The sequence below is a fragment of the Piliocolobus tephrosceles genome, chromosome 10 (genome assembly GCF_002776525.5).
Source record: "Piliocolobus tephrosceles isolate RC106 chromosome 10, ASM277652v3, whole genome shotgun sequence".
In the NCBI taxonomy this organism is placed as follows: Eukaryota; Metazoa; Chordata; class Mammalia; order Primates; family Cercopithecidae; genus Piliocolobus; species Piliocolobus tephrosceles.
The window spans coordinates 58,990,677-59,009,361 of record NC_045443.1 but is presented as its reverse complement, the minus strand read 5'-3'; the positions used below and the strand labels follow the sequence as shown (position 1 = coordinate 59,009,361).

The following is an 18,685-nucleotide window of genomic DNA, read 5'->3' as shown; positions in this document are numbered from 1 at the left end:
TTATATTATATTATATTATATTATATTATATTATATTATATTATATTTTGAGATGAAGTCTAGCTCTGTCGCCCAGGCTGGAGTACAGCGGCATGATCTCGGCTCACTGCAGTCTCCGCCGACGGGTTCATGCCATTCTCCTGCCTCAGCCTCCTGAGTAGCGGGGACTACAGGCACCTGCCACCATGCCTGGCTAATTTTTTGTATTTTTAGTAGAGACGGGGTTTCACCATGTTAGCCAGCATGGTCTCAATTTCCTGACTTCGTGATCCGCCCACCTTGGCCTGCCAAAGTGCTGGGGTTACAGGCATGAGCCACTGTGCCCTGCCAGTTTGTCACCTTTAAATGGATATATGAATATATTTTATGATTGCTTATAGGGTTATGGTGAGACTTGAATAGTAGTCTTATCTTAAGAGGGGATTTGTTCTTTGCCCTTTTGGAAGGGCTCTAACCTTCATCTTAGCACTCTCCCCTCTCATCATATTTATCAAACATGATCTCAAGATAGAATCAAGATACTTAAGAACAAAGTCTAAATGGTTAATAACACTTATAGTGTGACTTCTTCTCAAAAGTGGAAAAAATACACTGCTAACAAGTGACCTATAAACAGCACATTATTATTTTTGTGAGAAGAAAAAGAGAACCAAACATATGCTATGAGTAATATAAACAGACTCTGTGTTACTGTTCTTCATCCACATGGTATTATTATCTGTCCTATGAGTTTAAAAGTAAAAACTACATTTTAATCACAAAAGTTGATAATAAAGCATATATGCGTATTTGATACTAGTCATTAGAAGCCCAGTAGAGCTGAGGATAAAGGAAGCTATATTTTCTATCTGCTTCTGTTTCTTTGCTAAATGCTATTCTAAGATGTGCTGCTTCTTGCTGAGTTCAAACTACTGGCACTTGGCCCAGTGAAGGAAAAATGGAGAATTAAAATTGTTGGCATTCAGTGTTTCCTCTGAAAGATTATATAATCAATTATCTCCGATAACATTCTATAGAACATTTTAAATATCTCATGTAGCTTAGTAGATTTCTTTATCACTGGTCTTTAATACATTTCTACAAGATGTTTGACAATGTAATATATAAGTATGAGAGAACTTTGCATTTTGATAGTTGTCCTGTTGTACTCTCATTACTTGTCCAGCTTCACCTCTCCTTCGCTTCACACATGTTTTTGTTGTCCTATTTCTTAGAAACATTATGCATTAAAAATGAACCACAGAAACCAACAGAACCAACAGTTGCCAAGTTCATAGAGACAAAAAGTACAATGGGGGTTGCCAGGGACTGGAGGAAGAGGGAAATGGGGAGTTATTGTTTAGCAGGTATGGAGTTTTAGTTAGGGAAAATGAAGCAGTACTGGAGATGGATGGTGATGATGGCTGTACAACAGTGCGAATGCATGTAATGCCACTGAAGTGTACACTAAAAATGGTAAATTTTATGTATAACTTACGCGTATACCTATGTAACAAACCTGCATGTTCTGCACATGTATTCCAGAACTTAATGTATAATAAATGAAAAATAAATAAAGTCCAGGTGGCCCTGGAATCAGCAGAGCCTCACAAAAAAGACCAAATTGTTAAGAGAAATGATTTTGTAATTATAGGTCATGATGCATTAGCTGATCATGAAGGCAATTTAATAGGTCATGATCAGCATGTAAACAAAAAAAAAGAATGAGACATAATAAAACATATGGATGCATTGTTCATAATATGAATGGTACTAAAACTTCTGTTTCGTTATAATTTAGCCAATCAGCATCTATATGGTGGTTATACAGTTGTATGTGGCTGATGCCTTGTTCTTTTTGGTTAATGCCCTAATTCTAATAGATTCATGCCCATTACACAGTGGTTATTAAATATTTTGAAAATCATTTCTGTATGTGTAGACACTGTATGTGATATAAAATATATTTCTTACTGTGTTTGAAATTTTAAAAATTTAAAGACAAAAATTTCATACAGGAGAAAGTCTAACATAGACTGACAGCAAACTCTTGCATGACAAATCCAAGGAATCAGTGTCTAGCTTGTGCCTACAGTTTCAACTGTAGCATTAGCAACAAAGTTCTGTCTGTCCCCATGGCCATGGAAAGGGTCTTGCCTTTGTGGAAGATAAGATCAACAATTCAGAGAAACGTGTTCTCACCAGTACCGAAGCACTGTTTGAATAAAATGAGTCCGTAAACCCAGGAGGCTGAAGTCAGATGGCTGAAAATTGGCCAGGTCTTAGAGTTTCTACATGGAGGACTCCATCTGTGGTTTTATATATTTTTTTCAGACTTTTGTGCCCAGCTGATCTAGGCCAATTTGCTGTGTAATTCTTCTAAACCTTTTCCTCACTCAGCAGCTATAAATCCATCCAACTGTCCATTGCAGCTCATGGGCAGTATCCCGGGACTGTTTGGGGCTTAGTTTCACCGGGTCATTAGTGCAAAGCTCCCTAGAGAATGCTTACATTTTACTTTTTCTGGATTTTTTTTTTCCAAAGGAGCAAATGTCTTCCTTCACAGATGGCTGTTGCTGGTAGCTGGCAGTGAGCTGATGAATGATTTTATTTTATTTTATTTTTTTCTTTTGGCACTGTGAGGTGGAGCATGCTCGGCATTGTTACTGTGGTAACAATTCATTAGCCTCACTTTTAAAGGCTGCTAGGGATGCCATTGGTGTGTGATGCTATGTAAACTCCGTTAACCATTCTACAACCAGTTGGACTAAATAGGTTAATTGGTTGGTGAAATCAGCTCTTCCAATGTAGCTAGTCTGACATCTGTGTAGTAAACACTTACCAAATTTACTCTTGTGAATTTACAACTGTTCTCTCTGTAACTAATAGTCTGAGAGAGTTTTGTAACAGCTGTTTGAGAGAGGCATAATGAGGTATGACCTCTTCACCTGTACTTCTTGCCAGTTGTTAGATGTTTTTCAGCATTTATATTTATGTTAAACTATACAGTCAGTAAATTTCAGGTTAACCATGGCTCCATGCCATTTCTTATAATCTAGGAATGGAACGATGCTTCTCAAAGTTGATCAGCACTAAATTTAAGATAAATTGAAGGAAGGCGCTATTTTCTCATCTATTAATCACAAAGACAACTGGACTTAAAACTGCTAAACACTCATGACTTTTCAAATCAAAGCACAATTTTAATAGTAATTTTCAAATTTCATTTCTGCTTCATTTTTCTCCATATAGGAAATTTTTTTCTTACATCATGAGAATTAATGTTATAACTTTTTCTCCTTGTTTTCTTCTTTTTCAAAAATTTCTCCTCCCTGCTCTTCCCAATCACTCTAGTTCCCAATTCACAGGCAACCATTGATTTGTTATTATATATCAATCAGTTATTATAGATTAGGTTGCATTTTTAAAAATAATTTTATGCAAATGGAAAAATGCAATATATACTCTTTATATCTGTCTTGCTTCACTTAGAATAATTATTTGAGAAGCATCCATGTTGTTGCTCATATAAATAGTTCATTTTCATTTCTCAGTAGTATTATATCATATAGTTATGCCGAAATTTGTTTATTTACCTGTGGTTGGCCATTTGGGTTATTTCCAGTTTTGAGTTAATATGTGTATGTGCATGTATATCTGTCTATCATCTGTCTAGCAATCATCTATCTAATCTGGTATAAACATTAGTCTTTGTCTAGAAATATGTTTTCATTTCTTTTGGGAAAATTGCTACGAGGAGAATGACTGTGTTATGTGGTAGGTTTATGCTTAGTGCTTTAAGACACTGCCAAACAGCTCTTCAAAGTGGTTGTTCTATTTCATATTCTCACTAGCAGAGTATGAGACTTCTAGTTCTTCTTTTTCCTTCATAGTATCCCTGTCACTAACACTTGGTGTAGTGTTTTTAATTTTGACATTTCTAAGATATGTTGAAAGTCAATTGTCCATATATGTGTGGATCTATTTATGAATTCCTTATTTGTTCCACTTATCTATTTATCTGTCTTCATGTCAGTACTGTAAGTCTTAATTATTCTAGCTCTATAATAAATCTTGTTATTTTATTTTTCAAAGTTTTTTGGGCATTTTATGTCCTTTGCATTTCTGTAGGAATTTCGGTGGCTGCTTTTAAAATTCTACAACATTGTTGCTGGGCTTTTGGTGTCAGTTAGGATTACAGTGGACCTAAAGATAAGTACATAGTGAACTGAAATCTTAATATTAAGTGTTCTAACCCTTGAACAAAATATATCTGTTCATTGATTTAGATCTCCTTAATTTCTTTTATCAATGTTTTATAATTTTCAGTGTGAAGATCTTACACATCTTTTCTCAGGTTTAATCCTAAAGTATTTCATATTTCTTGATGCTACTATAAATTATACATTTTTAACATTTCAATTTGTAAACATTGCTTTCTCTTATATAGATATACAAATGACTTTTATATTAATAGTAAACTCACTTAATTCTAATATCTTTTTGTAGATTGCTTATGGTTTTCTACATAGGTGATCATGCTGTTTGCAAATATTTCTTCCTTTCCAATCTGGATACTTTTAATTTCTTTATCTTGCCTGATTCAACTAGTAAGAACTACCAGTAAAATATTGAATACAGGTGGTGAGAGTGGACATCTTTGTCTTGTTCCTGATTTTAGAAAAAAAAAAGTTCAGTCTCTCAGGATTATGTATGATAGTTGTAGATTTTCCATAGATATGCTTCATGAAGTTTAGGAAGTTGTCTTCTATACCTAGTTTGCTGAGAGTTTATTTTTTAAAGTCATGAATAGACATTATATTTTGTCAACAGTTTGTGCTGAATTTATTCAGCTCATTACATATGCTTTTCAGTTATTACTTTGATTATTTTTCAAATATTAAACTAGTAAACCTCAACCTGGTCACTCTGTGTTGTCATTTTTATGTATTGTTGGATTTGTTTTGCTAATAAAACTTCTTGCGTCTATGTTTATGTGGGATATTTTCCCATAGTTTCTTTTTTTACAATGTGTTTTGTTTTTATTATCAGGATAATGCTAGCTTCACAGAGTGAGCTGAGAAGTAGTCAGCGCTCTTCAGTTTTTTTACAGGGTTTTGATAGAACTGGTATAGTTTCTTCTTTAAATGCTTGGTAGAATTAATAAATAAAGCCACTTGGGCCTAGAGTTCTCATAGTGGGAAAGTTGTTAGCTAAAAAATGCAATTTATTTGATAGATACGAGCTATTTGAGTTATCCCGTTCTTCTTGAGTGAGGTTTAGTAGTTTATGTTTTTAAAAGAATTTACCAATTTCACCTAAATTGCTCAAATTATTGGCACAACATTTTTTATTTTTATTTTTTCCCTTTTATTATCTATAAAATCTGTAGTGCTGTCACTTTTAAAATTTTTCTTATGGAGATTTTTTTTCTTCTAACATTTGTTCTTGATCACTCTGAGTAGAGGTTTATGAATTTTATTGAATTTTTCAAAGAATCATGTTTTGGTTTTATTGATTTTCTCTATTGTTTTTCTATTTTGTAGTTCACCAACTTTAATTCTAAACTTTATTATTGCCTCTTTTTCCTTACTGTAGGTATAATTTTCCCTTTTTTGTAATTTCTTAAGATGAAAGCTGAGGTCATTGTTTTGAGATCTTTATTCTTTTATAATATAGATGCTTAGTGCTATAAGGTGCCTACCATCCCTCAAATTTTGATTAGTTTTATTTTTCTTTTCATTTAAAAATTTAGTTAAAAACAAGTTTTAATTTCCCTTTTTATAATGTATTTCACTCATGAGTCTCTTAGAACTGGCCCAGAATATAGTATACTTTGGTAAATGTTCTATGCACTAAACAAATGTATATTTGACTGGTAATTTTCTCTAAATTTCAATTCGGTCAAGCTTGTTGATAATGTGCAAATTTGCTGTATTCTTACTATTTTTTTCTACTTTTTAAGTCAATTATGGAAAGATAGAGGTGTTTAATCTCTGAATATAATAGTGATTTTATCTTTCACTGTAGTTCTGTCTTTTTCTCCTCTTAAAGTTCTGTTATTATGCATAATGCTTAAGACTTATTCTCGCTTCGTGAGCTGACCACTTTGTCCCTGCTAGTATTTTTAATTTTCATCTCTGTTAATATTATTTGCACTGAAATAAACATTGTGTGAAAATAATGTACTCACATCAGTTTTCTATGTTTAGTGTTTGTATGGTATGTTTTATTCTATCATTTTTACCTATTTGTGTCTTCGTATTTATAGTAAATTTCTTTTAAAAAATTTTAATGACACAAAATAATTGTACATATGGGGCACAATGATGTGTTTCAATGTATATATACATTGTGTAATGATCAAATCATGGTAATTAGCATATCTGTCACCTCAAACATTAATCATCTCTTTGGTGGCCACATTCAAAATTATCTTTTCTAGCTATTTTGAGATATACAGTACCTTACTGTTAACTATAGTCAATCTACTGTGCAATAAAACACTAGGGCTTATTCTTCTTTTCTCATTGTAACTTTGTGTCCTTTGACTTACCTCTCTCCATCTCATCCTTTTCCCTATCCTTTCCAGTCTCGAGTAATCATGGTTCACTATTCACTACTTCTGTAAGATCAACTTCTTAAGGTTCCATATATGAGTGAGATTATGTAGTATTTTTCCTTCTGTATCTAACTTGTTTCACTTAACACAGTTGTCTTCAGTATTATCCATGTTGTTGCAAGTGAAAAAAAAATATTTTTATCTGGCCAAGTAGTATTTCGTTGTTTTTATGTATGCCATATTTTCTTTATTCATCCATTACTGGATACTTGGGTTGATTTCATATCTTGGATATTGTGAATAGTGCTGCAATAAACACTGTGGTGCAGAAATCTCTTCAACATACTAATTTCATTTTCTATGGATATGTACCCAGTAGTTGGATTACTGGATCATATAGTAGTTCTATTCTTAATTTTTTGAGGAACCTCCAAAATGTTTTCCACAATGACTATGCTAATTTACATACCCACAAACAGTATATGTTTTCCCTTTTCTCCACATTCTTACCAACACTTCTTATCTTTTCTCTTTTTGATAACAGCCATTTAACTGAAGTGAGTTGATATCTCACCATGGTTTTAATTTTCATTTTCCTGTTGATAACTGATGTTGAGCATTTTTCATGTACCTTTTGGTCATTTGTATGTTTTAATTTTTTAAAGAAATGTCTATTCATGTCTTTTGCCCATTTTTATTGGATTATTTTTGTTTTATTGGGTTGAGTGTCTTATATATTCTAGATATTTACCCTTTTTCAGATGTATAGTCGCAAGTGTTTTCTCCCTTTCTGTACGGTTTCTCTTCACTCTTTTGATTGTTTCTATTGCTGTGCTGAAGCTTTTTAGTTTGATGTAATCCCATTTCTTTATTTTTGCTTTTGTTGCCTGTGCTTTTTAGGTCTTATAAAAAAATTCTTGCCCAGTTCAATGTCAAAAAGCATTTTCTCTATGTTTTCTTCTAGCAGTTTTAGAGTTTCAGGTCTCATATTTAAGTCTTTAATCCATTTTCAGTTGAGTTTTGTATATGCCAAAAGATACACATCCAGTTTCATTCTCCTACAACTGGGTATACAAATTACCCAGCATCATCTATTGAGGAGACAGTCTTTTCCCTAATAGTTGTTCTTGGGACCATTGTTGAAAATCAGTGCTGATGTGTGTATTCATTTCTGGGCTTGCTCTTCTGTTCTATTGGTCTATGTGTCTGTTTTCATGTCAGCACAATCCTATTTTGGCTACTGTAGTGTTGTTGTATATTTTGAAGTCAGGTAATATGATGCCTCTAGGTTTTCCCCCCTTTAGTATTGGTGTGGCTATTCAGGGTCTTTTGTGGTTTCATTCAAATTTTAGTATTTTTTTCTTATTTATATAAATAACGCCGTTAGTATTTTATATAGAAATTGCACTAAATCTATAGATTGCTTTGGGTAGTATGAGCATTTTAGAAATATTAATTCTTGGCACAAGACAGGGATGCCCTCTCTCACCACTCCTATTCAACATAGTGTTGGAAGTTCTGGCTAGGGCAATCAGGCAAGAGAAAGAAATCAAGGGTATTCAGTTAGGAAAAGAGGAAGTCAAATTGTCCCTGTTTGCAGATGACATGATTGTGTATTTAGAAAACCCCATCGTCTCAGCCCAAAATCTTCTTAAGCTGATAAGCAACTTCAGCAAAGTCTCAGGATACAAAATTAATGTGCAAAAATCACAAGCATTCTTATACACCAGTAACAGACAAGCAGAGAGCCAAATCAGGAATGAACTTCCATTCACAATTGCTTCAAAGAGAATAAAATACCTAGGAATCCAACTTACAAGGGATGTCAAGGATCTCTTCAAGGAGAACTACAAACCACTGCTCAGTGAAATCAAAGAGGACACAAACAAATGGAAGAACATACCATGCTCATGGATAGGCAGAATCAATATTGTGAAAATGGCCATACTGCCCAAGGTAATTTATAGATTCAATGCCATCCCCATCAAGCTACCAATGAGTTTCTTCACCGAATTGGAAAAAACTGCTTTAAAGTTCATATGGAACCAAAAAAGAGCCCGTATTGCCAAGACAATCCTAAGTCAAAAGGACAAAGCCGGAGGCGTCATGCTACCTGACTTCAAACTATATTACAAGGCTACAGTAACCAAAACAGCATGGTACTGGTACCAAAACAGAGATATAGACCAATGGAACAGAACGGAGCCTTCAGAAATAATGCCACACATCTACAACCATCTGATATTTGACAAACCTGAGAAAAACAAGAAATGGGGAAAGGATTCCCTATTTAATAAATGGTGCTGGGAAAATTGGCTAGCCATAAGTAGAAAGCTGAAACTGGATCCTTTCCTTACTCCTTATACGAAGATTAATTCAAGATGGATTAGAGACTTAAATGTTAGACCTAATACCATAAAAACCCTAGAAGAAAATCTAGGTAGTACCATTCAGGACATAGGCATGGGCAAGGACTTCATGTCTAAAACACCAAAAGCAACGGCAGCAAAAGCCAAAATTGACAAATGGGATCTCATTAAACTAAAGAGCTTCTGCACAGCAAAAGAAACTACCATCAGAGTGAACAGGCAACCTACAGAATGGGAGAAAATTTTTGCAATCTACTCATCTGACAAAGGGCTCATTTCCAGAATCTACAAAGAACTCAAGCAAATATACAAGAAAAAAACAAACAACCCCATCCAAAAGTGGGGAAAGGATATGAACAGACATTTCTCAAAAGAAGACATTCATATAGCCAACAGACACATGAAAAAATGCTCATCATCACTGGCCATCAGAGAAATGCAAATCAAAACCACAATGAGATACCATCTCACACCAGTTAGAATGGCAATCATTAAAAAGTCAGGAAACAATAGGTGCTGGAGAGGATGTGGAGAAATAGGAACACTTTTACACTGTTGGTGGGACTGGAAACTAGTTCAACCATTATGGAAAACAGTATGGCGATTCCTCAAGGATCTAGAACTAGATGTACCATATGACCCAGCCATCCCACTACTGGGTATATACCCAAAGGATTATAAATTATGCTACTACAAAGACACATGCACACGTATGTTTATTGCGGCACTATTCACAATAGCAAAGACTTGGAATCAACCCAAATGTCCATCAGTGACAGACTGGATTAAGAAAATGTGGCACATATACACCATGGAATACTATGCAGCCATAAAAAAGGATGAGTTTGCGTCCTTTGTAGAGACATGGATGCAGCTGGAAACCATCATTCTTAGCAAATTATCACAAGAAGAGAAAACCAAACACCGCATGTTCTCACTCATAGGTGGGAACTGAACAATGAGCTCACTTGGACTCGGGAAGGGGAACATCACACACTGGGGCCTATCATGGGTAGGGGGGAGGGGGGAGGGATTGCATTGGGGAGTTATACCTGATATAAATGATGAATTGATGGGTGCTGACGAGTTGATGGGTGCAGCACACCAACATGGCACATGTATACATATGTAACCTGCACGTTATGCACATGTACCCTAGAACTTAAAGTATAATAATAAAAAAAAAAAAGAAATATTAATTCTTCCAATTCATGAACAAGAAATGTCTATCAGAGTATTCGTGTACTCCTCAGTTGCTTTCATCAGCATTTTACAGTTTTCAGTGTAGAGATCTTTCACCTCCTTGGTTAAATTTACTCCTAGGTATCTTGCCTTTGGTAGTTATTGTAAATGTGATTGCTTTCTTCATTTTTTTTTTTTTTGGATAATTCACTGCTAATGCATAAAAATACTACTGATTTTTAGCTGTTAAGTTTGCTGCTGTTTTACTAAATTTGTTCATTAGTTCTAAGAGTTTTTCTGATGTAGTCTTTAGGATTTTCTATACATAAGACTATCCTCTGCAAACAGAAACTCTTTGATTTTCTCCTTTCTGATTTGGGTAACTTTTATTGATTTCTCTTACCTCATTACTCTGGCTAGGACTTCCAGTACGGTTGAATAGAGTTGTTTAAATGGGCACACTTGTCTTGTTCCAGATGTTAAAGGAAAAGTGTTCAGTTTTTCCTCATTTAGTATGATGTTAGCTGTGGGTTTGCCATATATGGCCTTTATTGTGTTGCAGTAGTAACTTTGTTGTCCCCAATTTTTAGGGACTTTTTTTTTTTTATCATGAAGGGGTGTTGAATTTTGTCAAATACTTTTCCTGTACCTATGGAAATTGCAGTATTGTGTCGTCCTCCTTTCTGTTAATTTGAGGTACCACATTTACTGGGTTTTTATATGTTAGACAATTCTTGATTCACTGGAATGAATCATATTTGGTCACAGTCAATGATCTTTATCATGTGCTATTGAATTCAGTTTGCTAGTATCTTGTTGGGAATTTTTTGCATCTGTGTTCACTCAGGGATGTTGGCCTGTAGTTTTCCTTTGTGTTGCATCCTTGTATAGTTTTGATATCAGGGCAATCCTGGCCTTGCAGAATGGGTTTGGAAATATTTCCTCTTCTTTCATTTTTGGAATAGTTTAAGACGAATTGGTATTACTTCCTTAAATGTTTGGTAGAATTTAGCAGTGAAACCACCAAGTCTTTGGCTTTCTTTTTTAATGCTATTATATCCCTGTAATCGATGCTATAATTATTTTTATTTTTTTTTTATTATGCTTTAAGTTCTGGGATACATGTGCAGAACGTGCAGGTTTGTTACATAAGTATACATGTGCCAGGGTGGTTTGCTGCACCCATCAACGCATCAAGTACATTAGGTATTTCTCCTAATGCTATCCCTCCCCTAGCCCCCAACCTCCTGACAGGCCCCAGTGTGTGATGTTCCCCTCCCTGTGTTCATGTGTTCTCATTGTTCAACTCTCACTTATGAGTGAGAACATGTGGTGGTTGGTTTTCTGTTTATGTGTTAGTTTGACAAAAACAAACAATGGGGAAAGGATTCCCTGTTTAATAAGTGGTATTGGGAAAAATGGCTAGCCATGTGCAGAAAACTGAAACTGAATCCCTTCATTATGCCTTAAACAAAAATAACTCAAGATGAATTAAAGACTTAAATGTAAGACCTAGAAACATAAAAACCCTGGAAGAAAACCTAGGCAATACCATTCAGGACATAGGCATGGTTCATGACTAAAACACCAAAAGCAATGGCAACAAAAGTCAAAATTGACAAATGGGATCTAACTAAAGAGCTTCTGCACAGGAAAAGAAATTATCATCAGATTCAATAGGCAACCTACAGAATGGGAGAAAATTTTTGCAATCTCTCCATCTGACAAAGGGCTAATATCCAGAATCTACAAAGAACTTAAATAAGTTTACAAGAAAAAAACAACCCGATCAAAATGTGGGCGAAGATAGACACTTCTCAAAAGAAGACATTTATGTGGCCAATAAACATATGGCTTTTTTTAATAGAAAAAAAACTTTTAGTACTAATAGATTCAGTTATTTTACTTGTTATTGGTTTGTTCAGATTTTGTATTTTTTCTTGTTTCAATCTTGATAGTTTTGTGTGTCCAGGAATGTATTCATTTCTTCTAGGTTAATAGTTTGTTGGCATATAATTGTTCATAATAGTCTCTTATGATCCTTTGTATTTCTGTTGTGTCAGTTTTATCATTTTCCATGTCTGAATTCATTTTACTCTTCTGTTTTTCTTAGTCTAGATAACGATTTATCAAAATTTTGTTTATCTTTTTAAAAACCCAATTCTTTATTCCACTGATGTTTCATATGTTTTTTCTAGGCTCTATATCATTAGTTTTTGCTCTAATCTTTATTATTTCCTTTTCTAGTTTTATACTATTGTGGTCAGAAAAGATACTTGATATCATCTCTGTCTTCTTAAATTTGTTAAGATTTATTTTGTGAACTAACATATGATATGTTCCAGAGAATGTACCATTTACAATTGAGAAAAATGTGTGTTCTGCAGCTGTTGAATGAAATGTTCTGTAAGTGTCTATTAGGTTCATTTGATCTTGAATTCAGTTTAAATTCAGTGTTTCTTTGTTGATTTTTTTGGTCTGCATAATCCATTCATTGCTGAAAATGGAGTGTTGACATAACCTATTATTATTGTATTGCTGTCTATCTCTCCATGTAGATTTAATGATATATCCTCTCTATATTTGGGTGGTCCAGCATTGGATGCATATGTATTTACAATTGTTATATTCTCTTGCTGAATAGATATTTCTATTGTTATTATATAATGACTCTTTTTGTCTCTTTTTATAGTTTTTGACTTGAAGTTTATTTTATTTGCTGCAACTATAGTTACTCCTGCTTGCTTTTGAGTTCGTTTGCATTATCTTTTTCCATACCTTCACTCTCAGTCTTTTTGCATTCTTATATGTGAAGTGAGTCTTTTATAAGCAGCACACAGTTGAGTCTTGTTATTTCATCCATTTGGCCACTCTATATCTTTTAATTGGATAATTTAACTGTTTAGATTCAAGATATTTTTGCTAGGTAAGAACTTACTCCAGCAATTTTGTTAATTATTTTCTGGTGGTTTGTAGTTCCTATATTCTTTTTTTTTTTTTTTATTATACTTTAAGTTCTAGGGTACATGTGCATAATGTGCAGGTTTGTTACATATGTATACTTGTGCCATGTTGGTGTGCTGCTCCCATCAACTCGTCAGCACCCATCAACTCATTTACATCAGGTATAACTCCCAATGCAATCCCCCCCTCCCCTCTCCCCATGATAGGCCCCGGTGTGTGATGTTCCCCTTCCCGAGTCCAAGTGATCTCATTGCTCAGTTCCCACCTATGAGTGAGAACATGCGGTGTTTGGTTTTCTCTTCTTGTGATAGTTTGCTAAGAATGATGGTTTCCAGCTGCATCCATGTCCCTACAAAGGACACAAACTCATCCTTTTTTATGGCTGCATAGTATTCCATGGTGTATATGTGCCACATTTTCTTAATCCAGTCTGTCACTGATGGACATTTGGGTTGATTGCAAGTCTTTGCTATTGTGAATAGTGCCGCAATAAACATACGTGTGCATGTGTCTTTATAGCAGCATGATTTATGATCCTTTGGGTATATACCCAGTAATGGGATGGCTGGGTCATATGGTACATCTAGTTCTAGATCCTTGAGGAATCGCCATACTGTTTTCCATAATGGTTGAACTAGTTTCCAGTCCCACCAACAGTGTAAAAGTGTTCCTATTTCTCCACATCCTCTCCAGCACCTATTGTTTCCTGACTTTTTAATGATTGCCATTCTAACTGGTGTGAGATGGTATCTCATTGTGGTTTTAATTTGCATTTCTCTGATGGCCAGTGAGGATGAGCATGTTTTCATGTGTCTGTTGGCTGTATGAATGTCTTCTTTTGACAAATGTCTGTTCATATCCTTTGCCCACTTTTTGATGGGGTTGTTTGTTTTTTTCTTGTAAATTTCTTTGAGTTCTTTGTAGGTTCTGGATATTAGCCCTTTGTCAGATGAGTAGATTGCAAAAATTTTCTCCCATTCTGTAGATTGCCTGTTCACTCTGATGGTAGTTTCTTTTGCTGTGCAGAAGCTCTTTAGTTTAATTGGATCCCATTTGTCAATTTTTACTTTTGTTGCCATTGCTTTTGGTGTTTTAGACATGAAGTCCTTGCCCATGCCTATGTCCTGAATGGTACTACCTAGGTTTTCTTCTAGGGTTTTTATGGTATTAGGTCTAACATTTAAGTCTCTAATCCATCTTGAATTAATTTTCATATAAGGAGTAAGGAAAGGATCCAGTTTCAGCTTTCTACTTATGGCTAGCCAATTTTCCCAGCACCATTTATTAAATAGGGAATCCTTTCCCCATTTCTTGTTTCTCTTAGGTTTGTCAAAGAGCAGATGGCTGTAGATGTGTAGCTCCTATATTCTTTTATTCCTCTCTTGTCGTTTGCCTTTGTGGTTTGGTGATTTTCTGTTATGCTAAGCTTTGATTCTTTCCTTTTTTCTTGTGCGTCTGTTGATATGTTTATTTTTGTGGTTACCGTGAAACTAAGATTTAAAAATTGTGATTATAACAGACTATTTTAAGCTTATAACAGTGTAACTTTGGTCACATAAAAGTACTCTAGACTTTTTCTCTCCTCTTCACAATTTATATTTTTGTTGCTTTAATTTACATCCATATATATTTTGTGTTCCTTAACAACTAATTGTAGCTGCAATTATTTTTAACCACTTTGATAGTTAACCATTACGCTAGTGGTGTGAAAGATTTACATAGCACTTTTAGAGTGTGGAATATTCTGAATTTGAATATAAATTTGCCTCTACTAGTGAGTTTCATACTTTCACATGTTTTTATGATAGTAATTATCGTTCTTGGCTTTGAGTTGCAGCTTTCCCTTAAGCATTTCTTGTAAGATCAGTCTGGTGGTGAAGAAGACCAGTTTTTCTGGTGGGTAAGGGCGTTATTCTCTTTCATTTCTGAAGGATAACTTTGCTGAGTATAATATTCTTGGCTAACAGGGATTTTTTTTTTTCTTTCTGTACTTTAAATGTGTAATCCCATTATTTCCCAATCTGCAAGGTTTATAGTTGATTTCTTAAAGAGTAAACAGTTGGGTTGTGATGTTTCATCTAGTCTTTTCATCTCTTTTAATGGGAGTATTTAGACTTTCAGTTAATGTGATTACTTATGTGGTTAAGTTGAAATCACTAATCTTGCAATTTGTTGTCTGTTAGTCCCATTTGTTCTTTATTCCTTTCCCCTCTTTTTTCTGATTTCTTTTGGATTAATTGAGTAAGTTTTATAATTTCATTGTATTGTCTTATTTGGCTTGTTGGCTATAACTTTTTGTTATTATAGTGGATGTTTGAGTATGTAGTGTACATCTGTAACTTTCAAGTAAATAATTACCTTCTGGTGATATTATACTCTTTCATGGATAGTATTAAAACCTTATAATAGTGTACTTCCAATACATTGATCTTATATAGTGTATTGTTTCATTACATATATTGTAGTTTTCATCCCTAGGTGTTCAACTTGGGTTTTTTTATATTTTTTATTTTTCTGTTTAACATGTTCAATTTTTCTTTCCTAACACCTTTTACATTCTTGGGATATGGGCACAATAGCTGATTTAATTTCTTTGTTTACTAAATCTAATGTGTGTGAATTCTGGATCAATTTTAATTAATTAATTTATTTTTTCTTTATGTTAGGACTTTTTTGTGCCTCTGTGCATGGCTGGTAATTTTTGAGTGAATGACAGATTTTGTAGATTTTATCGTTTTTGAATGCTTGGTATTTTTGAATTTTAAATGTTGTCAAACTTTGTTCTGGGACACAGTTAGGTTAGTTGGAAACAGTTTTAGTTTTTCTAAGTCTTGCTTTTCAGGTAGGTAAGGCAAGACCATAGCAGAATTCAGTCAAGAACTAATTATCCCCTACTACTGAGGTGAGAGCTTTCTGTGTACAGTACAATTCCTTATGCATGGTAAGGTTTCCTAGTCTGGCTTTTGAAACCAGACACTTTTCCAAGTCCCATGTGATCTGTGGCTTCTGTTTCTTTTAACCCTTGTGGATGTTTCTTTCCCTTTGATTGGATAGTTTCCTCATAAGCAAATGCTGATTAGTACTCTGCTGAATACTCATGATCTCTCTCTATGCAGCTTCTCCTCTCCAGTAATCTCTGTGAACTCTAGCTGATTTTGTCTCCCAAGACTCACGGCTGTATCTCCTCAACTCAGAGTCAGCTAGGCTCCATATGGTTCCCCCTCCCTATTTTTTTTTTTTTCAAGTTTTATATTTTGTTTGTGAATCTCAAATGGGCTTAAACTCTACCTAGATTGGGAATTACAGTCATGAATCACTTAACAATGAGGACACATTTTGAGAAATGTATCATTAGCTGATTTTGTCATGTGAACATCATAGAACATGCTTATGGTCATATATATAAGACATTAATTTTTTTGCCTGTCTCAGATTCAACATGTAGGAGTCAATAAGTAATATGTTTTGTTCACATATCGAAGTGCAGAGAGATACTCCAAATTCTTCCAGAAAGTTCAAGGCAGGATAGGTATTTGCAGAGTTCATAAAGGCATAAGAAGTATACCTTCAATATTTACAGTTATTATTTCATTGCCAATAAGTAGAAATACTCTGGCCATTGCTTCCATGGAAAAACTACCCTCCAGTACAATGTGATATCATGTTCAATTGCTGTGATTCCTTATGAGTCAGAAAGTAAAGTGACCCTTAGATTAAGATATGGAATCAACTTAGGTGTCTAACAATGGATGAATGAATAAAGAAAATGTGACACACATGCACACACACATACACACACTAGAATATTATTCAGTCATAAAAGAATAAACTTCTGTCATTTGTGGCAATGTGTGGAACTGGAGGACATTAAGTTATGTGATATCAGCCAGGGACAGAAAGTTAAACACTGAATGTTGTTACTCATGTGAAAGGTAAAAAAATGTTGATCTCGAAGTAGAATGTAGAACAGAGAATATTAGAGTCTGGGAAGGGCACGAGGGGAGGAAGGAATAGGGAGAGATTTGTTAAAGGATACACAATTATAGATAGATAGGAGGAATAAATTCTAATGTTCTGTAGCACTGAAGGATGACTGCAGTTAACAATAATATACTATATAGTTTCAAATAGCTGGAAGGAGGATATTGAATGTTCCCAACACTCAAAAGAGATAAATGTCCAGGATGATGGATACACTAATCACTCTGATCTGACCACAGTACATTGTATGTATGGAAACATCACTATGTGTTCCATAAATATATACAATTATTATATGTCAATTAAAAAAGAAAATGAAGAGGAAAAGAGAGAGAAAAGGAAATAATTAAAAATTAGAGAATTAAAAAGACTAAATATGTAAAACTTCCCTTTTATGTAATGTAAATTTGAAATAAACTTTTTTTTTGAAAAATGGGAGGGAGATATCATAAGATACATCAAAACTCCTACTTAGTTTAATGAGAATGAGTGACAAATTTCTACCTTTGTTGTTTTTTAATAAAAAGTCTTGAACACTCCAAATTTCTCTCTAAAATATTTTATTACCTTCTACTGGACTGTGAGAAATTTTCTTCCCAAATTCTCTTTCTCAAACTGTGGATCAGTACCATTAAAAGAGAATGAAGAAACCCAACCCTTTAAACTTGAAGCAGAAGAGGACTGTGCTCCCTTCTGATCTGACACTCTGAGGACCAGAGATGGATTATGCCTCACACCTTCTTGAGGGGTCTTTTACATCACCTCTCTTGATGTGGTTGTCAGTACTGTGCTCCCAGATACTGAACCATGCTTCTAACAATAAAACAACTTCTCAGACCCTACTCAGTCACCCTGACTTCAAATGATTAAAAGTGGGAGGCAGTCTCCTGGTTCTCTCACTCAACCCTCTCTCCTTATTTAGCTCCCTATCTTTTTGTAAAGAGAGGTCTTATTTATAACTATCCGAAATAATTAGATTGTGTCCTCCCTTCCTCCACTATTTCCCCTCCGTTTTCCAGAGATGGCTTCAGTCTCACAGGAGAAAACATAGCTCCCCAAACCTGGGGGACCAAATATAGGTTATGCTATTTTCATAAAGTAGCCATGCTGTTTTTATGCCTCCGATTTCTATTAAATCTTCCACTTATACATCATCTGATGTTGATTGTGCTGAGTTTATTAAGTGAAAATATCAATGTATTTATCTTTTCCGACTAAATAAACTATTAGTAAAAGCCTTGAAATGGAAGGTTAAGCTACGTAAATATTTGAAGGACATGCTGCTTTTCCTTCTTAGTAGAATTAAATTTTCTCAACGAATATCAACATAGGGCACCAACTTCTATAGTTTGCAGTAGAGTTGTTGATTTTTTCTTAGAATGTAAGAGTCTCAATGAGTTAAATTTAAAATAATTTTAAATACTTACTGCCTGTTGCCTCAACTGTTTAAAGTGTAGGTTTTCTTGCTCGCTTTTCTTTTCTGAAGTACTTTTCTATTAATAAAGAAGTAACATTGTGTCTGGGATAAGAAATAAGAATACTTTGTTAGCTTCCTATCTGCCATATCTGTAGAGTTCATTAATTTCAATTCGATAAACACGTATTGAACACCTACTCTGTGCCAAATTCAAGAAATTCCTGTCCTAGT

General features: G+C 34.4%; 1 protein-coding gene across 1 annotated transcript in view; it reads left to right on the top strand.

Moving 5' to 3' along the window:
- The window catches only part of TAFA2 (TAFA chemokine like family member 2), a 523,248-nt gene that overhangs the window by 422,496 nt on the left and 82,067 nt on the right, over window positions 1-18,685 (top strand). The gene's annotated exons all lie outside the window — the stretch shown is intronic.